The sequence below is a fragment of the Nannospalax galili genome, unplaced genomic scaffold (assembly GCF_000622305.1).
Source record: "Nannospalax galili isolate Female #2095 unplaced genomic scaffold, S.galili_v1.0 scaffold293, whole genome shotgun sequence".
NCBI lineage: Eukaryota > Metazoa > Chordata > Mammalia > Rodentia > Spalacidae > Nannospalax > Nannospalax galili.
Genome location: NW_008337147.1, coordinates 6,949,221 through 6,973,624, shown reverse-complemented (window position 1 = coordinate 6,973,624; position 24,404 = coordinate 6,949,221).

Below are 24,404 nucleotides of genomic sequence, written 5' to 3'. Positions count from 1 at the left end.
GAAGATTATATAAAATTATATATATATATATATCCCAGTGATTTTATGTGAAAGAATACATGAATACTCAGTAAATGTTACCTGGGATAATTAATCAATGCTTTCTTTGTTAAATGTTGAACTTGTTTTAGCACATTAGATACATTCATCTTAATTAATGAGTATAATCTAATGTTGTTCAGAAACATAATCTCTATTTATGTTCTCAAATCATACTAGCATTTGGTATACACTTTTAGTTTGCCGAAGAGAAGAAAACTAAGGCCAAGGGAGAAGCACTGTCTCAACCTCAGGTAAAGATGTCGTGTTGTATTTTCATACAGGGCCAATATTTATACTTTAGAAAGGCCAGGATTTTTACATTTGCCAATAAATGACTATAATCCTTACAAGAATGAATTAATACCATCTAATATGAACTTACATCTGTGATCTTATTTGGTTTTCATAAGAATGTTATGATTTCCATTATGCTTTAAATTTCTCCACAGTTCAGTGTTCCAAGACTGAATCAATGGCTGTAATTGTAGCTAACGTGAAAACTCCTGTTTCTTAAAATTTAAAATTCTCATTCATGGATAGGAGCTGAGAGGACATTACCTTTCAGAAGAGCTTTATTAGTAGATGGCACTCTGAAGTGGAAGAGCAATTCTTCAGGTATGATGAGGTGTTCCTTTGGGAGAGATGGCTGCTGTGCACACTATGACTGGTGTTCTGAGAACCAGGGGGGAAGGACCTAAAGACAGAAATAAGGCCTTTAGTTACCAAAGCATCAGAAAATATATTGATTATATCATGGCTAGAGATAGCCATAATGGAACCTTGAAGGGATAGTGAGCCTTCCTTTCAAATCTGAAGAATAAAGCAGATTTCTGGACATTATAAGTGTTCAGGAGGAGAAAGCAGTCTTCTTACCATGTGATCTAGCTTGACTTAGCCCATGCTCCAAAGGACAAAGATGCAGGTGCCAGGCATGACATAGACTGCAAGACCATAGTTTAGTGAACTTTATTAACTACGAGAGAGAGAGAGAGAGAGAGAGAGAGAGAGAGAGAGAGAGACAGAGAGAGAGATTTCAGCATGGCAAGGCCTAATTTATGGTAGAGAAAGAGAAGCAGCTAGACTGTCTTTGATCTATCACTGTCTACTGATTCCAAGTCTGAAATTTTTTTCTGTGACGAGGCAGATCTACTTTTTCTGTGAAAGGTCATAACTGATGTTGTATATGAGGAGGGACAGTAAACTACATTTTCTGCAAAGAAAAGTATGATAAAATTATAAATTTCATAGTTGTGCATATCTGCTGATATTCTTATGTTAACTTTCAGTTGATGTAAGGTGTTGTAAGAATGCTCTAGATTAAATTGGTAGGACAATCTAACCCCTTAAAACTTGTTAAAATGCTTGATGCTTTTAATATTTATTTGAATTGTATATATACATAAGTATACGCTTTTGTATAAAAGTATATTGAGAGAAAATGCATATATTTGGATCTTCAAAAAGATCCTTTGGATTTTGTCATTTTTGAGGTTATAAGCACATAAAGTTTGAATTTTAAAATTAGAAATCTTAGTGTATATATTTCTTTATAGTTATATTTCCTGAAATATTATTTGTAGTATGATGAGCATCTTAAGGAAGATGTTTACATATATGCATTGATATATATGTGTGTATATGTGGGCAAGTGTATATGTTTGTTAGAAAAATGAGAAAGAACATAAATAATTTATGGTAATTGAAAAGTGATGGTCAATGAATTTAAACATTAGTTGTCCAAGTACAAAGGAACTAGGACACATGCAATATTTACTTACAGGTGAAGGACATGATCATTTTCAGAAGTACACTAAGATAATCTTGCTAAAATTCCTTCTGGGAGGCACGAACAACTTCTGTACCACTCCTGCCTCAACCCCTTCCTGCCCTGGATTTCTGTGCAAAGCTAGGTATCATTTCACCAAACTGAAGTTTGCAAAACCAGCAAGTTTGTTTGGGCTTACTTACAGAGCAGTGGGTGACGGGTTTCTTACAGGAGTGTGGGTACTCCCCTCCTAAGGCCACATTGGAAAATCTCCATCCAGGCATGATCTTGATTTACTGGACACAGTACAAAATGTCAGAGAGAGCCTCCTTATTCTGTTTGTACCCATTAGTCCCTCCTCCTCCTGAAACTAGGGCCTACTGATTGGTTGAGAGGTGTGACTGGCTCTCCTTACCCTTCCTTTCTTGCAGAACATCAACAGTCAAGTTTTCGATGATCCTAGGCAAGCAAGTGCAAACAAACTTGTGAAGAAGGCAGCTGTCCAGTTGGAGTACAGTCCTATACGACACACAGGAACAAAATCATCTTGGTAGCTTGAGGGAGTGAGGAAAACTAAAGCCACAAATCAAAGAAATAAGAGACATATAAAAAAAGGAAAGGAATAGGGGTTACTTTCAAACAGTGAATTCTGACTTTCCATCCCCTTTCCACACAAATTATTGCAAGTCACTGGCTGTTCCTATAGCATGATCTTTACCTACTCTGGTACAGCTTTTCTTTCTATAGATAGTATTGCTAAAATGACAGTTGCTGCAAAGCAGGAAGGTCAAGTTGGACATGCATATATTAATTATGAAAATCACCACTTTGTAAAATATATTTTACAATCTTGCAGTAAAACTGCAAACAATAAAGCTACAAATGCATACAATTCAGATCAAGTCTTATATAACACAAAAGCAAATCATCGATTCACTCACAAGTCAGCCTACAGACATTCTCTGTTATACATATTTTGGTTGCTTGATTATTTTGAGACAGTGTCTCCCTTTGTTGCCCTGGTTAGCATAGAATTCACTATGTATACCAGGATGACCTTGAACTTAACAGAGATCTGCCTGCCTCTGCCTCCTAAGTGTTGAGATTTATGGTGCATGTCACCACACCTGGAAATGATACTTATTTTTAATGAAATGTGATCATTGGAGCTTGTATGCATTCTCCCAGTTTAAAAGGAATGGGAAAAAATAACACTATATTGGTTTTGCCATTTTCTATCTACTTATTTTTGCATGAATCACAAAGCACATAACTATAAGTTGACCTAAAGTAGAACAAAGTCATTCAATAAACAGATTCTTGGAGCAGCCAAGCTTTAAAGATACTCATCAAAAAGAATTCCATCAAATAACCTTTAAAGAATAAACTGCATAATGTGAATTAAAATCTCCAATGACACCCATTAGTATTCTGCTGCACCATGGATTGCACTATTATCAATTGCTTTCAGGGAGCTGAATTCTTGAGTGTTTATTGGAAAGGACTAATAAACCACAATCAATGTTCTTTTCAACCCCAGATGGGTAGCTTTAATGAAACAAATGTTCTCTCTGCCTTCCATTTCAGACACACATCTAGTAAGAATATCTTCTTTCTTAAATTTTATATTGTTTCCATATTCTCATGTAAAAATTCTCAATCTAAATCAAAACCAGATCCCCTCCACCATCCGTGCCTCCCCCATCACCCACCGGACCCCATGCACTCTGCCATACATAGTAGGTCCTATCAAGTCAAGCATTTTCACCCAGATGCCCTTCAGTGAAAATTCATCCACTGGAGTTCAGTCAGTTCATGCAGAGATTGTGTGCAAGGCATACTTTCCCCCACCCAGCAGCAACTAGCATCCAACAGCTCTCAGTCTAGGGCTATCCAGTCTAATTGAGTTGGCATGGGTCCTGTGCTCCATGCTACCGTTGCCACAAGTTCACATATGCAAGCTTCCAGTGGCCTGAAACCTCTGCTCTCCTGTGTTCGTGAACCAGCCCTGGCTCTCACAATACTTTTGCCACCTCTTCTGCCATGGTCCCTGAGCTGTGGGTAGGTAAGTTTCAATACAGGAGTCATATCCAGGGATATATACTCTGTCCTGATCAGCTGTGCAATTCTGCAATTGTCTCCATCTGTTACAAAAAGAAGCTTCTTTGATGAGTGATGTATGGTTTGCTTGTCTGTAAATGTAAGGATCAATATTTAGCATATAGTAAGAAGTTTCATTTGTCTACAGATATGAAAGAGGATTTTCTCTAAGATCTACATCCTCTCCTGACATGTGTACTTGGCTGTTTACAGTGTCAATCATGTGCTCACTCCCACAGAGTGGGCTTCAAGTCCAATTAGATAGCTGTTGATTGCTCCCCCTCCCTACATAACAGTGCCACTACTGCATCAATAGAGGTAGTTTGCGTTGCCAGTCGTTATGGTTGTTAGGCTTTAGGGCTGGGTTGGACCACTGGTTGTTTTTCTCCCTTGGCAGTTTACATATTATCATCTAACATTATGATAGTTAAACCTTGGTTAGAAGGCTTCCAGGTCAATTCCTACTCCATTGCTTCAAGTCCTGTATCTGAAGAGTGTCCTGTCTTTACCAGTAAGATCCCATCTACTAGTCCTGGGAGAAAACCAAGAGGTTTGAAAATAGCCTGTGTTATCCTGGGAGTGTCTTTGACCATTCCCACCAACCATTCAAGGGGAGGTCTCCTCTTTCTGGCACTGTGCCCTCTGCCAAGCAGCTCCCAGTACACACACACACACACACACACTATATGTGCATCACCCATGAGGTCCCAAGGGCACCACAGCAGCCTCTGGGTTTCCCAGTGCCCCCCAAACTTAACTATGTACATTCTCCTTCCTCCTATTCTGTCACTCTCTTCCCTCCCCAGTCCAACTGTCCCCATTATCCCCACCTTCCTCCCAGTAACATTTGCCTCCCACCATCCCCTTTATCCTGCCTTCTCTCCCCCACAGCATGGCCCCTAGCATATCCCTCCCTCCTCCCCTGCCAATCACTCCCACTTTCCCGACCTCCCTCCTGGTAACATCTGTTTCCTATTATTCCCCTCCCAGGTTCTTTCTTATCCTTTATCTCAGTGTATCCTTCACCTCAGTGTATCCTTCCCTTTTCCTGGATCCTGGTGTTACATCAGAATTTCTCTACTCACATATAAGAAATTGGTGCTATAATCCACAAATGAGGGAGAATATAAGTCACTTGCTTTTCTGTATTTGTACGACATCACTCAGTATAACACTCTAGTTCATTCCATTCTTCTGAAATTTCATAATTTCTTCTTTTTGAATAAGAATATCTTGAGCATGGACTTTTATAAGTTTTTATCTCAAAAAACAAAAACAGGGAAAACACAAATATATTCTGAGTTTGACAGAAATATTGGCAATTCCTCACTCATTTTACATCATGACTGTACATGGGATACTTACCGACATGCCTCACTTTGTTTAAGATCGAAAGAAGCAATAGTGTTGGGCTAATAAAGTCATTTCGTGCTGCTCATAAAAATATCCAAATTCTCCCAATTTTCTTGAATTACTAATATGCACGGTTTCTAGAAGTACATAGATACATGGATAAAAAAATAAATGACTGTTGTGCCCAAGAGTAAAGATACAAGATATCTAGTAAATGAAAAAAAAATCTAAGCATATAATATTTACTGCACCAATTTAGGGGACATATAATATATTTCTATTTGAAGTTAAAACTAAAATATTTTTATAAAATGGAATAAAATTTTGAGCTAAAATAAGAACAAAAGTGTGGAGAGCTTGTAAAATGATTACTATTTGCATCTTGATTTTCAATCCTAATCTGCTCCAAAATGGAATATACCTTTTTATGTATTAAACATGACATTAAATCATACTTAGGATCAAGTTAGTTTAACACTATCATTTCACCTTGCAGAGATTAGTATCTTTTAGTTTTTGTTACTGAATCAGAGCCTCACGCATATTTGAGTAATATTCTGATAATGGAATCAGTTTTCTGTACAAGTTCAAATGATGTTATTTTGTTAAATCTAAGTAAATATTTTCAAGCTTACTTGGAAGTTTGTCTATAAAAAGAAAATTTTGAGAAATATTCATACATTGTTTCTCCACTGAATGTAAAGTTATAAAATACAACACTTTCAGAGGATAGATGACTCAGCGGTTAAGAGCATTGGCTGTTCTTATAGAGGACCCAGATTTGAATACCAGCAACCACATGGCAGCTAACAACCATTCTTAAATTCAGTTCCAAATGATCCAATGTCCTTTTCCGGCCTCCATGGGCATTGAACAACATGGGTGCACTTACATCCATGCAGGCATAACACTCATACACATAAAATAAAAATAAAATAAATAAAATGAAACATTTTCTATTAATATCTTAAAAATAAGAAATTCTAATTTCTGGACAACAACCAGAATTAAGGTGGAAACCTCCCGATAGTCCACATGCAATCTTTGTACAAAGTAAGACATACAATCTACACATTTTTGTTTGGATTTGGATGGATTCATTTTCAATAAGAACTCTGAGAGTCTAGAAATGTGCACTTTTATAATAATTATTGGGGTCTTGAGGTAAGCTGTGCACTTAAATGGCGAATCGTAGGGCTGAAGAAATGACTCAGTGAGAAATTATTTGCTTTAGAGGATCTTAGTTCACATCTCCAGATCCAGGTAAAAAGCTGAGTGTGGCTTTTTGGGGCTGTAGTCCCAGAATTGATGAAGAGGAAGCAGAGGTGTCTCTCAGTCTTGCTGAGCAGTCAGTCTAGCCAGTTAGTGAGTTCCAGGTTCAGTGACCGATCATGTCTCAAAAATATAGTGAGGAATGATAGAGGAAGGCAACCAGTGTGAACTCCTGACACACATAAGTATAGGCAAGGGTGCATATACCCCCACACACATATACCACCCAGAGACATAGACACACAGAGGTGTACACACAGATACGCATACACACAATGAAAAATATGTGTAGATATAAAAATTTGTGTTCCCAGGACCTCAAATTTGAGGACCTCAAAATGATGTTGAGTAAATTCCTAAAGTGTCCTTGACATATGTGTTCTTGACATGAATTCCTAAGTGTCCTTAACACAATGGTTATTAAGTATAATTTTATAGGTTTTGGAAGTGAGTGGCTTGAAATGCTACATTTAAAACAACATGTAACAAATCTGGCAAATAATAATAAATAGCATTACAGAATGATTGTCAAGTTAAGAAATATCAATGAAACACATGCAGGTTAGAACTTCAGAATGTTATGTTGGAACTTTAATGGCTTCTCTCCTCACTGCTGCTGTACTACAAATGCTTAGTTTGTTCTTTGATATTCTAACTCACTAGTTATTTAAACACATGTGTATGCATATATATATATATACTTTGATAAATATAGCATCAAATGTAGATTTCGTTTTGATTTTTTGTTTTTTTGAGACAGGGTCTCCCTGTAGTCTCAGTTGGCCTGGAACTTGCTATGTAGATGACCAGGATGGCCCCAGTCTCACAGAGATCCATTTGTCTCTGCCTCCTGAGTGCTGGGATTAAAAAAAGTACCACCACGCCTGGCAGTTTTAAATGTTTTTAATATGTCATCTATATATGATTATATGTTAGTTAATGATTATAGAAAATTAATATGATCTTTTATAGTAATCTCTGAAATATTATTATGGAGCTAATTTATTAAATATTTTCCTAATTAATTTTAAAGAAAGTTTTCAAAGACAGAAATTACACAGTACAAAGTTTACAATGGAAAATTTACTCATTGAAAATGAAAAACTTCCTGACCAAAAGACTGGCATATATATTGAATACAGCCTATGAACTGGTCATTTTAGGACTCCAGTCAATAATTTCTTCATGAATGGATTTATTAGGCTTTGGTATTTTCTGAAGCTTTTTTGTCTTCAGCAGCCAGATAGACTGCCTCTGCCTACAGGGGAGAATATTCCAATGATAGTGGCCTTTTGAATTTTCCAGGGGATGGACACTGTAATAAATAGATGCCTGTGGCTAACCCTTCTAATGGCACCTGTGCATGATGACTGAATCATAGTTGTGATAAGGTACTATTTCTACCTCACGTTGTTTCAGGACAGGACTGCATATGATTGCTTTTAATCCATAGCAGCCAGAAACCCAACAACCACTTTACCATCTGACAATTGTGCTGAGTCTGTATTGAGGGGCAGATGGTAAGAGCAATTTAATGGTGCATTCACTATTTCTAATAGAGTTGAATATTTCCTCTCCCCCCTCAATCAGTGGCATTTGTTTTTTTATGTGGCATTGATTTCCTCAGAGTCTATATTCTCTCAGGTCTTCATATTCAGTGGTATCTTTTGACAGGTATAAGAAGAACCTGGTTTGGAGAAGGGTGTAGAGTGAGCAAAGTTCTCTGTTTTATATAATAAGAATTCTCTCTCTCTCTCTCTCTCCCTCTCCCTCTCCCTCTCTTTCTTCCTCTCCTCTCTCTTTCCCCTTGTGGTGTGTGTATGTTGTGTGTGAGTGTGTGTATGTACGTGTGTGTTGTGTGTCCTCAAAGCACTGTTTGTGTTTGCATGCTTTTACAAAATGACAAAAATTGCCCAAGAAATACTACATATCAAATATCTCTGCTTGCTTACTTGTTCACCTTATTTCTTCACCATCCAAGCTATAAACCCATGAACAATTTCCTTGACTATTACTTGAGGTGGAAAATTTAAATCATAGTTTTTTTTCCATATTGCTACCAAGACAGTAATATCTTTGCTCTTAAAAATTGTCTCAGAGGAAGGGCTGAAATTTTATTTTGGAGAGTTCATATAGTCCTCAGCATGTAAATATTTGAAGTTCAAGAGTCTGAACATGCAACTTACATCATCTAGCAAAGAGAAAATGGTCTTTATTAAATCTCTATTTGTTCCTGGTTTTAAGAAGATGAACAAACTGTAACCCTGACAAATTATTCATGGTAGTTTTATTAAATATTTCATTTCTTATAAATATACTGGATATATTATGTCTAATACATTTACTTTTACTATATATTTTATACTTATGAATATATGCTAAAATATATACTTATGTTGTCATTTATTCCACAAATGTCTAATCTCTACTAGTGATCAGAGTGGATAATAAATTTAATTTACACAGATGAAGCTTCGTATAGTCAGATTAATAGGTTTATATAAATAAGGATGATCCTGTGCATTAGGTCACAAATTAGACTCTATAGGACTTTATATATTATATATATTAATATGCATGCTAATTATATATTATATGTAATAGAGTACATTAAATTGGGTGGGGAGCAATAAAGGCAGGTGCAGATATGGGAGGGATTCTAAATATCATCTAATCATATTCTATAAAAATCATAAAAATTTAATAGAAAATATATTTGCTAGAAGAGAGTTTCTAAAAGTATTTGGGAGTACTGGAAGAAGTGATGGTCAGTCTTCAAAGCTGAGGTGGTGTTACAGCTGAGGTTTTAACATGGTGCTTAACAGACATTCAGGTGGTGAAATACATCACAAAGCAAAATGGTCAAGTAAAGAACTTATGAACCAATGACACATTCAGAAACTATAAATAAGTAGCAGTAATTACATATGGATAGAAAAGATTCATTACTTTCTACAGTTTGAACTTAAAATTATGAAGAAGCCAGAGCGGTTGGCATCCTTATTCCTTATTGGCAATTTTGGTAACCCCTTCAGAGAATGGCGTGATGAGAATAGGAGGTAGGAATTGGCTAGGCAGTTAGGGTAAAAAGACCCCCCAAAATGTAACAAGTTTTTTTGGCTAAAAGTCAAAATGTCCTTGGCCCTTTAGCAACATACTCTGTTCCAGGCCAAAAATGTCAAAAGTATTTGGGAGCTTGTATATAACCCTTAAAAGATTTTAGGGTTACCTCTTCAGAGGGGGGAATGTGGGAGGGGAGGGAGTGGGTGTGGATTTGATCAAAACACCTTATATGCATGTATGAAATTCTCAATAAAGTTTTTGTAAAAATTTTAAAAACATATAGTCATTGAAGAGTGAGAAAAAAAGTTAATGTGGATATTTATGTAGTTTTTTAAAAAATTAAAGATTTTTACTGAAAGAAGAGTCTAAAGGCAGGAATTTCTGTTATTTTTTCTGTTTTTTTTTTCAAATTTGTTTTTACTGAATTTTTTGTGTATTTCATAAAGAACATCTCAAATAATATTGGTCATCTTTATACACCCCTCCCCACTGGCACCCTCCCATAGCCCCCTCACTGGGCCCCATATACTCTGCCATCCTTGTGACTGTGTCATCAGTGACTCCAGCCATTCCCCAGTGCAAGTCCATCCACTGAGCTCTAGTCAGCCTATCTAGAGTCCCTTGTTTTAGAAAGATCAGCTCTTCTTTGCCTAGCATAAATCAGTTGCCAACATTTCTTCAGATAAAATTGGGGTCTGCTGTTCATTTTCCCAGTTCTATACTGGGTATTTGTGTGCTTGAATTTGCATGACATTTATGTTGGCTGACACCAGTGCCATAGAATCATAAGAGCAGCTTCCCAGGAGCTTGTTGGATAGAGATGATGAATTAAGTTCACAGAGGTGAAGAAAAGTCTTCTTCAAGAAGTGAAATGTTGAGCTTGTAGAAATGTCTCAGCATTAAGAGCACTGTTCTTACTGCAGAAGACCTAGGTTTGGTTCTCAGCACCCACAAGGCTGTTAACAGCCATCTATAACTACAGTTCAAAGGGACCCAATACTCTCTTCTGTTCTGGCACCCTCAGCACTGCACTCATGTGGCACACTTATATGCAGACAAAACACATACACAGCAAATACAAATAAATATTTTTTAATATCTTATTTTTTATGTGTGTGAGTGTATTGCCTGCATGTATGTAAGTACACCCATGTTGTACAATGCCCATGGAGGTCAGAAGAGGGCATCAAATTCCCCTGGAACTGGAGTTACAGACTGTTGTTAGCTGCCATGTGGGTGCTGGGACTGAAACCCGGGTCCTCTGCAAGAGCACCCAGTGCTCATAACCACTGAGCCATCTCTCCAGCCCAATAAATAAATAGCGTAAGAACAAAAAGAAGTGAAAATGCTACCCTATGAAGAAAAAAAGAGTATATATGGTTTTGATTATCTAGGAGAAATTGGAAATGCTCAATACACATGAACTTACATACACACACACGCACCTACAGACAGTGAAAGAGAGAGAGAGAGAGAGAGAGAGAAAGAGAGAAGAGAGAGAGAGAAAGAGAATCATTGACAAATTTAGCCTTTGGTATGCTGATTCTGTCTCTCTGTTTCTGTCTCTATCTCTGTCTCTGTCCCCCCTCCCTCTTTCACATAACAAATATTTGTCAAAAACTATATGCATGTAAATATCCAGTATAGACATAAGAACGTAGAATTTAGGAGAAGCCTCTGCCACTATGGAATTTGCATCCTTGTAAGATGTCATTGATGTGTTTTCCACTTTAAGCTTAGCAGATAAATCAATGGAGGAAATTTAATTTAGAAGACTTTACTCTATAATAACAAGTAGAACCTAGTTCAATTGAACTTTTCCCTCAGAGAGTAATGTTTTCTTGGTAACTATAAATTAATAGCACCCCAAGATATATTGTTTACAGAAGTGATATGTGCAAGCAAACATCTTACAAATTTCACAAAGTCAGAAATAATGCTTGTTGGATGTGGATATAGTACATACCTATAATCCCAGCACTCAGAAAGTTGTGACTGGACTCTGAGGCCAGCCTGGGTTACAATAGCAAATCTTTTTCAAGACAGAAACATAGGACAAAACAACAACAAATAACACTTGATGAACTGATTTTAGTGAAGATATTTGTAAAGGTATTTGCAAGACCTTTTCCCATTGTCCAGGTTGAGGGTCACCCCCAAAATAAATTATCTGAATACCTGGAATCTATTATAAGTCTTCTAATTAGAAAATGCTATATTTGTTTGTAATAGAACTTCTAATGTCCTGATGCTACAGGAAAGCAATATGAACAAAATAACATGGACATGCCAAGATATTAGTCATATCTAGAATCAAGTCATTACTGTTTCCCACCTTAGACACTTTCTATCAGATTTCTTTTTACAAGAGGATCAAATACAAAGAAAAATTTCACATTTTTACAGACCTCAGGCAGTGACCCAGGTGAAAAGAGAAATGAAACAAAGCTACCTTGATGGAAGAATGAAGACTTTCTCATCATTCTTTGTCGAGCTTTGAGCCATTTTTAAAAAGTGATCTTTTTTTTTAGAAAAAAAATCCACATTACTCAGTGGAGAAAAAAAAAATCATTGGAGAGCTAGAACTTGGGGAGAGAGACACCAAGCCATGTGGCCTTTCAAGTACATGGCATGTCTAGATGACAGGAAATTGCAAGAAAAACTTAAAGAATATATGGAATTCCCAAAGGTGCTTCTTAGTTCTCAATTGTTTTCACAGGTGAAATATAACTTTTCAAATTATATCACAGAGGCTTTCATATACCCTTATAGCTAAGTCAGATATATATTTTTTTACCATAATTTGTCAATGAGTACTTCTGTAGACACACAAAAAAGACCAGTATAGCACTATCTTGTTTGTGCTATTCTACCTGGATTACTGAATCTTGAATAATTACTGCACTGGTCAATTTTTTTTTTACTCAATCTGAGCCCTGTACCACAAGTCCCAAATCCACAGCTTTTCTCTGAAGAATTTCTGCTGAGAGTCTGGCACACCTCTTTCCATATTTCTAAGTGAGAGGTATCCATTCTAGGAGAACTTACATGTATTGAAATGAGGCAAACCCTGAGCAGCGGCCCAGGCTTAATTAAGTTGAAAATAATATGGATGTACCATGTCTAAACAGTTGATACACTTTTTAAATACTCAAGAGGAAAAGACACTTGGTATGAATTATATATAGTAAATACATATCATATAATATATACACATTCACAAAAAGTCAGAGCACTGTATAAGTGGTACAAAAGGATATTTCTTCAAAATATTGATATCCAACAATGGAAGATCACAGCTGAACGAACCGGTAACCATTCATGGTTGCTCTGCTTCCTTTGCCGTCTCTGATATTTTTAATGTTTAAATAAGTTTCTCCCAAGTAAGTTGCAAAGTGAAATGTGAAAGATGAGCACAAATATTTTGTGCTCTAATGAATAGATTTTCAGATTAATTTTGGATGAATGCTTTTAGGCATAAATACTATATTTAGGTGCTCAGTACAAAAGGTCATCTTAGAAGCATTGCATGACACACTGATTTGTCTTACTTTTACAGAATTCAGAATTATTCTGCTATCTGAAATGACTTAATTTTGCCTGGCAATTCTACTGTTAGACAAAAGGAAATTATACCCTTCTTATAATATCTTTAAGAGGCTAAAATTCACAACAGCCATGTTTTGTTTAATTTTATATAAGGCCTGCCTAGTTTAATGAAACCACTCATTACCATTTTAGTTAGTACTTATTTAGAACACGTGAATAGTTTTACAATTCATGGCATGCCAACAATAACCAATAGGAAACCAAAATTAGTATTGAAATGTTTCTATTTTTAAAAGTTTTTGATTTTAAGATGAACAAAGGAAACAATAGCGACAAAATGAGCTTTCAAATAAATTTTATAAGGATCAAAGTAGAATAAAGTTAGCATGAATTTTTGAATGAAAATGAATGGTAACAATTGAGTTCCTGTTATAAAAGGATTTACGAGACCAATATGTCACATGTCATTTAAATCTTTTTCTGAGATTACATCCTGTGTGAAAAAGACTGGAGTGAAGAGAAAGGCAAAACCCTGCAGTGCTTTCTGAGTTAAAAGAGGGACAATAAGCAAGCTTCTTGAATCCATGAGAAAAAGATGGAAGAATGTGTTATGATCTACTACTAAATTAGCTGTTTAGAAGGAAACTATGATTAGTCTACAATTCACACAGCTGCAAAGCTCTTGCTTGAATACTTTCACTAAATACAGTACAGTCACAGACATGAGCTTTTATGAATGCTAGGTGTTATTGGTGAATGTTTTCCTTAGTGTTTAAACAAAACGCCCTGCAGAAAGAAAATCAATGAATTTCTAATTAAACAAAGGATAATTAAAATTATAATCAACTTACCATCTAATGACAAGTCCATTACCATCTTTTTCAATTGATTTGAATTTTAGCAATGACCACTGAGTTCTACTTTCTGTATTTGAAGGGGCTTTTCATTGGATATGTATGTACCCAAATATATGTAAATGTACAATTTTTCATTTTATAAATTGCATTTTAAGAGTTCAAAGACATTCTCATTACATTTTATTTCTGAAACTTATTTTATGTAGGTATATAGAATTCTTTTAACATAACATCAACTGTTCCTTTATTTTTATTTGTTTATATTTTGGTCTTTTTGAGACAGGGTCTCCCTGTAGCCCCAGCTGTCCTGAAACTCACTATGTAGACCAGGCTGGCCTTGAACTCAAGAGGCAAGAGATCCACTTGCCTCTGCCTATTTTGTTGAAAATTAAGGTTGATAACTTTTATGGAACAAGCCACCAGCCACTGAGAGAGATACATGCTCTGATATACTGAATTGATGACTGTATTCAAATTTAAACCTATATAATTATTTAATAGAATGAAAAGATGAATGCTTTAGTTCCTCTTTCTAATAATTATCATGTGTACTTTTCCCAGGGGTAGAGGCATTTCTGATTCTTTTTTCTCAGAATATACATTATGAATATTCATGTTAAAATGAGAACTATTAAAACAAAGCATGAATTATTTACTCTTACCCAGAGATGCATTAACTTTGTGGAATATTACTAATTCACAAAGGCTTTGAACATCTACCTGAGGTCAGTTACACATTCATAATACATGATTCTAAAAATAACGTTCCCTAAAGTATGCAATTTTCACTTGAAAAAGTCAATACAAATCTACGGTGATGAATAGTAAGATTGCATCTGGGTCTCAGATGTGGATTTCTTTTTCCTCTGCAGGTTAGAAATGAAACTGTGATTTCCGGACATACCTCTTGTGGAATGAAAACAAGGTCTCTGCTCCAGGGACAGTGTCCTCACACCTACCCAGATTTACAGTGACTGTTGAGGGCTGGGATTATGCTTCCTGCTGACATTTTGATAACATCTGAGTCATATCATAGCACAGTGGGAAAATTCCAGTGGGGTAAGGTTAGAGACTTCTGCAAAACATAATTAAGAAAATCTGTTTTCTCTTGATTCCCAACCAATTTACAAAGCTGTAGCTGCTTCAGAAAATGCTCCCTCTTTCACAGTGCAATGAGAAGAAACATAGACCTAAAGAAACCAACTCTTAATTTTTTCAAAGTAATGAATCTCTCCAGGGTCTCACTTTAGTCTTCCACATACCTACATCCTAGGGAGAATGTGTGAATAAAATGAATTAGTGCATACTGATTATTTACATAGCTCAGAGTGAGCTAGTAGGAATTTAACTATCAATTTCTCCTCTTAGGCATTTGGTAAATCTAGGGTCAGTTACATAAGCTCACTAAGCCTCAATTTTTTCAGCTACTGAATAAGAATACTACAAACACAACTAAGCATTTGTGAGGATGAGGAAGGGGATACATATAAAGTGTTTAGCACAGGGACTAGCTGGCCGTAGCATTCAGTTAAAGGTTAGATTTCATTCTCTAGTTAATATCGGCTATTTTCATTTAATTGACTTATTTGATAATGGAATTAAATTATCAAGCTGGTAGACAACATGGCAGTTTTAGAGTAAACAATCATTGTTTTAAATAAATTGGCAATGGAGAAATGGAAGGTAAGAGACACAATGAATGACTTGAATAATAATAGGAATTTCATATTATTATTATTTTAAAGTTGTGTTTACTTTGGGCTACTGAGCCCAAATATGTGCTGCTTCGGTGTTTAAAAGACAAGTAACAAAATGTGGCAAATGTTCTGAAATTTTTTCCAGGACTTATAAAAAGCCAAATAATAATGCAATTGCTGATCATTTGGCTACTCTTAATTTTACAGGAGAAAATTAGATAGGATTTTTTAAAAATTCTATATGTGCAAGTATCTGTACTAATATATTCAACCTATATGTGGTGCCCACAGAGGATAGAATGGGATCTCAGATCCCCAGGAGGTGAATTGTGAGTCTCCAGACTTGGATGTAGGAAACTGCCTGCGGAACTCTGCAAAAGCAGAAAGTGTTCTTAAGTACTCGGGTGTCTTTTAAGTCCCAGAAGGAAAGTTTTTAATTGAGCACTTTTTGAGAGTCTTATCAAACAGTACTAGGCATGTAGTTCAGTGGAAGAGCACTTGTAGAGTAAGTGTGAAGACTGAATTTAGTACTTAATGCCACACACTGACATATACACATATGTAATTGCTTATGTAATGCCTAGAAATATATTCATCATGGTCATTGTATTTGTGAAATAGCTATCTATATTTTGAATATAAAATACTGAGAATCATTGTTAAAAACATGTTTACTTTTAAAGATGAATTCAAGGCAGTACAAGTCAGTCAAATTTATGTAATTTAGAAAAATATCAAGACAGTTGATCGGATGTGACATAGCAAAAGTGGCCACAGTTTTAGACAAGGAAGGCCTTGCTGAGGGGATCCCATTGGAATAGAGATCTGAAGGAGATGACGGTAGCCTGCATTCCAGAAATGTGTTCTTATAATAGAGGACCTCAGTTGTCTTCATGGGAAACTGAGGATGATGTATTCAGAATGATGAACAGTGCTAGACAAGACACCTATACCTCTATCCATAGCCTTTGGAGGAGTCCCTAGGCTTCCTGGTCTTTAATTCCTGATCACTTTCATTGCTAGCTGGTCACTCTTGTTGGAAACTTTTGACCTGAAAAATCACAGTACACACAAGGACAGGTCTTCCTAAGATAACATGGTGCTCATATGGGGGTCCTGCCCAACACCAGCCTAGAGTGCTCTGGCTTATATATTGGTTTGTTTTTTAAAGTTCCAAAACACATACATAGGTCCTTTTACAAAAGTAAAGCATCCAGTTTATAAGCTTCTTAGATTGTTTATAGAATTCACATTTCCACACACAGGATGATGACTCTTGGGAAAGAGGAAAAGAAAAATGAAATAAAAATTGCCAGCAGGAACCAAGGGGACCTGCTTAAAGGCTGTTTCAGCTGAGTATTAATGTTGTGATATAAGGATTATTTAATATAGACTTACATGGCCTTATCATAAGGAAGAAAAGGGTTATAAACATTTTTATCTTAGAATAAGTTGGCTCACAAAACCACAGAGCAGCAGTGAATTCTTATCAGTGCTAATAAGCTGTCTTCCAGGTAAAATGGCTTATTAAAAAATCCTTCTGTTATTATTATAATTAGTATTCTATATAGTAGTTTCCAAAAACTCTAATATTTATGAGATATATTAAATGGCCTATATAATGTATTTCTGTAAATTAAAAAAAAACTTCAAGTTGAAAATTTATGTTTAGTTAAATGTTTGGAAAGGATCAAATTGAAGAATGCCTATCATTGGTGGGATTTGTAATGGTTCTTTCTCTGTGCTTTTCCGCATCTAAAATGTATCCAAAATGAATATAAAATTTTTTATAGATAATCATTTCAAACGCTCTTGTGAGAAATATAAATATCTAAAGGATATTTAAATCTTTAAAAAATAAACCCTATTTCTGTATAATTTTGTTTAAATGGCATATAGGATGAGTTTTCTGGATATAGTATTTGAAAACTACAATGTATCATAAAGCAATAGTAATGCCACAACATCACAGAAACCATCGCAGAGTCCCATGGTGACATCTGGATGGCTTGTCAAGGAATAAAAGCAATGTCTACCTCATCAAATTCATCCTGTCCACCCAGCAGCCACTGTTACACAGCAGCAACCAGATTTCACTTCAGACTGTGGGAAAAATATCAGAGAAGAAAGAAAATCCAAGCAGTAGAATGGAAAACTCACCCTTCAAGTCTATTCTTTGTCATCCTGAAATAGTGATTTTGAAGACTCTTTTGTTCATTTTCACCCTTTACTCTGATTCGAACTCATGATCTTGAAAATATTTCTATTTGCCTGGACTCTGCCGGGTGTGGAAACACCTGCACGAGCTCACTGGGCTCACAGAGGTGTGCCCATCGCACAGGGACTTGAGAGTCTGGGATGAGAGAACTGAGGATTTGGCAGGAAGCAGAGGGCAAGAATCAGGGGAAATAGGGGCAGTTATTAGTTGCAGCATAGGATCTGTAATATTTTCTTAAGGAATACATAAAGGAAAGTGTGTTGCTTTTGTCTCTGTAAGAAGAAAATATATTTACTGCAATCTGGCTTTGCAAACATGGCTTCTAGGGACTTTGCCACTAAAAGTAAAAATCTATTATCTCTAAACTTATGCTTAAAATTAGAAAATTCAACTCTCTAAAATTATCATTTATAACAGGGGAGTAGAATCTTTTTTCTGGAACTTGCTTTCTATCCCCACAGGCTGGAGGGCATTTAAACTTCCACACTGAAATGCTGTGACCTGAACACAAAATTTTTCTCTCTTCAAATAAAAAGTGTTTCATAAAACAACCTTACATACACATTCTTTAAATAATAATTTTGGGACTAAAATTAATTATATATCCACAATTCATTCCTGTTTATTTACTTCATTTAAAACTAATTTAATTATTTAAAATTATTTAGACATAAAGAATATGACTGTGTATCACATCCATGATTGATCTTATTACAATATTCAGATCTGTTTTTTTGGTGTAGAAATTGTCATAAGCCATAAAAAGTGAAATTAAAATGAAACCTGAGGACAGTGCAAAAGGAAATTAGGATAGTAAATTGAGGCAATTACAGAGTTCATGGAAGGCGCTGATACAGAAAGCAGAAACCATATGTACATAATTTCATCAGAAATTAATTGCATATTTGAGTTTTATAAAAGTTGTTCTTTCATAGGAAACTTCAGAACAGTAGTCTCTGAGAGGAATAACACTGTGATGAGTTTAGAGTCAGTTCCGTTGTGTCTCAGGCATCTTCTGGTCCTTGTCTTCCTGCTCCTTCATTGGCAAATGGCATAAGAACATCAGAAGGTGCATCAGGTGACACCTGCAGTAACATTCGCAAGTACAAGCTGTAAATTGTTGTCCTCATAAAAATGTCTGATGTGAATCACAGTATGTCTTCTGACAAAGGAAAAGGGGATAACTCTGTGTTTTAGTGGTCATGTGTCAGGTCTGAGTATGTATTATAACAGCCTGTCTGCACATGATGACACCCTGCTCCGATTTGGGGGATCTCAACGCTGTGGCAAAACTGTGTGCCTTTGTGTCATCTCCCAAGGTCATAGCACTGTTCTCTCACTATTTTCTTAATTCACACTGCAGATATATTTCTTTTGAAGGCAAGGATTTTTATAGCAACTAAAAAAGGTAAGTCTGGGTTTATAATTAAGGCCTCTCATCAGCTTAAATTCAATAAAACAAAGACTTGGAGTTAGGAGGAAGAAATGATTTCTCTCTTATTATTAGGAAACGTATTCCCCAGAAAGGAGGGCAGAGTGGGAATGAATATTTTTCATTCCTCACTCTCTCCATACTCCACACCTCTTACCTTATAAATTAGAAGATTTGCATACATAAAATATACCTCAAGAAAACCAATAAAAGCATGGTTTAAAAATATGCAGCTAATTACGTGAGAATGTTCATCGCTTTCCCTATAAGGCAAATGAATATTTATCAAGTTAAATTCCAAGACACTTATTATCTCGCTTGCATTTTGAATATAATTACATTGGAAGGGAATTGTTCTGATGGGTGTAGGCAGAGATTAAAAGATTTGTATGCACATTTTGAAAATGCAAAATAATCATAGTAGTTTTATCATTAACAGGGCAGCTCAATCCTTCCCTTCAGCTGAAAAATAAGTCAGCACTAAACCGTAATCGCTCAGGAGACATGGCTTTAATTGAAAATGACCAGAGAAATCTAGGTTGCAATTAATTTTTTGGAATCGAACTGTATAAACACTAAGCAAAATACCTGGGGTATTTAAAGGAGTTATTTAATCTGCTACTTAAAGCTCAAACTAAAAATAACTGTCCTTAAATATTTCTACTAATATATATGTGTAATAAAAAACATAAAAGTGAACACATTTATGAAATAATAGTCCATATTGCCTTTAAATAAATGACTCATTTTATCTGGGGAAAATAAAGCCAAAGTTTTATATTTTTACATATGTATAAATATAAAATTTCTATACAAGAGATTTTTTTGTACCCCTCATATTTCTAACAAATAGGTTCAAGATAAATTCTCCATTGATATCTAGTTTCCCATCTACTTTAAGATCTTAGAACTCATTGATTATATTTAGTTACTATTTCTTATTCATCTCAAGATTTCATGAAAATGTTTTACATGATTTTGATATCCAAAGCATTCCTTAATGCCTAGCAATAAAACAACAAAACAGGTAAATAGATGAAAATATTAGGAAATTCTGAAGTGGATTCAATTTGCTAAAGAGCAAACGGCTGTATAGTTGCCTTATTGCATCTCAAATCTATCTTTTATCCCATTTTTTCTTTTTTCTTTCTTTATTATTTTTATTTTATGTGTCTGAGAGTACTGCCTGTGTGTGTGTAAGTGTACCTGTGTCATGCAATGACCGAGGAGATCAGAAGACGGTATCAGATCCTTAACTAGAGTTAAGGATGGTTGCTAGCCACCATGTGGGTGCTGGGAATCGAGCCCGGGTTCTCTGCAACAGCAGGCAGTGCTCTTAACGACTGAGCCATCTCTCCAGCCCCAATTTTTTCTTATATATACATACTTGAATTAGCAAATTTTGTTAGTGTCTTACCATACTAAAAAGAAGATGTAAACAACTGAAAAATAGCTGCCGTACTCAAGTGATAAATATCAATTACCCAAGACTTATCTGCATGACACACAGTAACTTTAAACTTTTTTAAGGATCAAAACTAAAATGTTAGGAGGTAAAGTCTGATAAGAATTCATAGAGCAACTGTCACTGAAATAGTGTCAATGGTTCCAAAAGACTGAATAAATTCCAACTCAGATTAGTTCTAGGGATCTTATGACTAAATAGGAATTGAAATATATTACTTCTTAGAAATTAGTTATGCATTCTCATAAAACTACTATATGTACATATGATTTGGTTTGAATGAAGGGGAAAGTAAACAATCTTTTGGACTCTGGAGCCCTTTTATGAAATTTCTAATTAATTTTGATAAATCCCTTTTAATACGGCAATGAGTTCCACTTGGGCTTATCAGTCTAAGAGCTATACTTGTACTCAGTGGACTGGACTCTGCCCTCAGCTAGTTATGCATAACACCTGCTAAAGTTAATAGAAGTTCCATATGAGTAGCTGATTTTGTCAGTCATGAGGAATTAACTAATGAAATTTGTTTGACACTATTTTTTATTTTTCCACTTAAAGAGTACCTATTATTTTTGGCTGTCCCTTACATAATTATTTTTAAAATGTGCTTGCTATATTTCAAATGTGCCCCCACCTTTTTAAAAAGATGATATAATCGGGCAAATAAAATCTAAACATTTTTCTCATTTTAATTACTAATGATGCAGCAATATCTTAATATTAACTCACATATATAGTATATGTTTAAGAAAAATTAATAAATGGAGAAAAGTTCTACAAAATTCTTACCACACATGAAATATAATCATTTACACTCTGGACAGAAGACAGTTACTGATTTTAGAAGGAAATTACTACAAATTTTAAAGTGTGTTATTCTGAGATAAAAAGCAGGAAAAACAGAAGGCTGAGCCTGCTTGTTTTCATTACGTGGTCACTCATGCTAGTCTCTTTCTGCACTCACTGTCTCAATGAGAATACCCTTCGTCTTGTCCCTGACACACAAAAGTTTGAGAGATTAGGGGCTGCCTTTTCCTCTTGGTGCAGGCTTCTTTAACAAAACATGACTCTGATCAAATTGGTTCCTAACTGAGCATGTGTACTCCTCTTCATGGGAATAAACACCACATCTGCATGTTTTGTTCTTTTTAGACAAAGAGCTCCTCATGCAAAAGATGAATTCTTATCACTTTGGCTTCTTCCTAGGCCTTTTTGGAGTTATTTGTATATGCTCAGATGATGTTGAGAGATGAAATAAGGTGAAGTGATTTTACATTGATGCAGAATGAAACAATATGAGAATAAATTTCATAAGATATGAGTGACACATTTACCTTGGTCGGCAAGACCAAGTTCTATCTTCTTACATGTGCCTAATTTCTATGTGATGGGGAAGTGCACTCTGCATATTCCTAAAGCAATACCAGTGCCTTAAACATGATAGCTTGAGAGAGATCTGTTCATACTATTTCTACTACTAAAGTTCTATGTCTCCAATTGAAAAATGTCAAATATTACTCTGTTATATCACTTTTGGGTTTCATGTTAGTGTCACTTTTATCTTTTAATTGTTGATATGATATTTTATTATATAACAAGTACTCAAAACATAAAAGTGTAGAGAAAAATAAGAGTTATGTTATTTTCCCCAGGGAATTTCAACTTTTTGATGTAGTAGAAAAAATCAATATCTAAGATGCTATTAAAATTATTTGAAGCACAATGAAAATAAAGTGTTGTTCACAGTTGACAAATATTTCAGGGAATGATGCTGTGGACTAAAACAAACAAGATGACTTAAAAGACATAAAATGGCATATTCGATTTAAAGGATCTGATTAGACATATCTTAGGCAGATGTCACATATCTTAACACATATCATAACAAAGGAGAGATATACTGAACAGTAATCAACACTTTAGTTGCACTTGAGTATATACATTACCACAATGAATGTAAGTGAATAACTTTAGAAGCAATGAGGTTCAAGGAATGTCACCTTCAAGAAATTAAACAGTATTTCTGAAAAAGTAATCTAGGTAGACAGAACAGAGAACAGAAGTCTGGAAATGAGTAGAAACTTTAATAGCATTGGTCAGTAGCTATTTATCTACTTTTATCAAAGCCATCTTCTACTCCACTCTCTTTAATGCTATTTCTTTTTTCTTGAATTATGACTTATATAATCTTTATCTCAGATCTCTTTTCTGACTTCTGGACCTGTATGTGTAGACATCCACAGGAAACTTGTACTGAATTTCCATAAAGTTCATGTACACTGAATTTTGAGTTAAGGCACATACACTCCCACAGTTAAGTGTAATCTTCTTATCAAGTTTTAACCTATGGAGTAGGAACAGAACTGCTATAAAGCTGCGTGATTGCTCAGAAATCGCAAAAGCTAGACTTGTTGTTTTTCTGTTTTTTTTTCCTGTTTTTTGGTGTGTTGTTGTTTTAATACAAATAATGATGTTGAACAAGCGACACTAACATAATATACAACGGGGAACTATGATCATGCAAAGAAGAAAAGAATCTTAGATATATAAAATGTACTCTTAAAAGACACAAGCTCTGTCTTGCTTAGTTCACTTTGAATTGTTTTTCTGATCCACTAAAGAAAAAAAAAAAGAAAAGAAAAAAAAGATTAATATAATGCCTTTGTTGGAATATTCTTGCATTTCCTAGTTTTGAGTGGCAGTGCAAAAAATTCAGATGAACTAAATGACCCTTTTCTTGGTGTCTCTGTGCAGTATTACTCTTTGAACATTACGATTACCTGAACAAATAGGCTAACTCTTATATTTAGTTTCTAAGAATGGGCCTGAACTCAGATCTTTCTTGGAAACATAGGTTTCCTGGAACTGTGGTGATGGAACTGTCTTGTTGGAACTCTGTCTATGGAATCATCTCCAGAGTTCAGCCTCACCAATCATGTTATTCAAAATGGTTTCTCCAGCTTCAACTGGGGAAGTACAAGGTTGGCTCCACCCTAAACTGAACAGGTTGGCTGGCTTTTAAATTCCTAGTTCTAGAATATCTCATTTATCCAAGGTCAAGCATTCTTCCCAGTCGCCATTGTGTTCAATGGAGATGGGGCAACACCATTCAGTGCTTTGATATGTTAATTTTCAAGAACAACCACATTCATTCATTCATTCATTCATTCTCTTTTAGGTGGACTACTGAATTGAGATTGCCTAGGAAAGTAGATCAGGTGCCAAGCTCACAAGACAGAGACCAAGTGGTTTTGCTGGGGTTTTATTAAAAGTCATTAGTTCAGATTATGTTTATTGTTAAAAGTCATTCACACATCTCCTATGTCTTTGATCTTTCCTGATAAGATTATTATACACTGGAGAGTAATATGAAAATATCAATTATTACCTTTCAGAACACCCCCTCTTTTGAACCCTATTATTCACAGGTTTTCAATTTGCTCCTACATTCACACCATTTACAATCTCTCTTGTAAGTGCATCTTAATTCTATGTTTTCTTTTACAATTTGTTACCTTGTATCAGTCTATACCAATCTATTTGTACCTAACAAATTTCTACATCTTTCAAGTCTCTATTGACAGTCTTCAA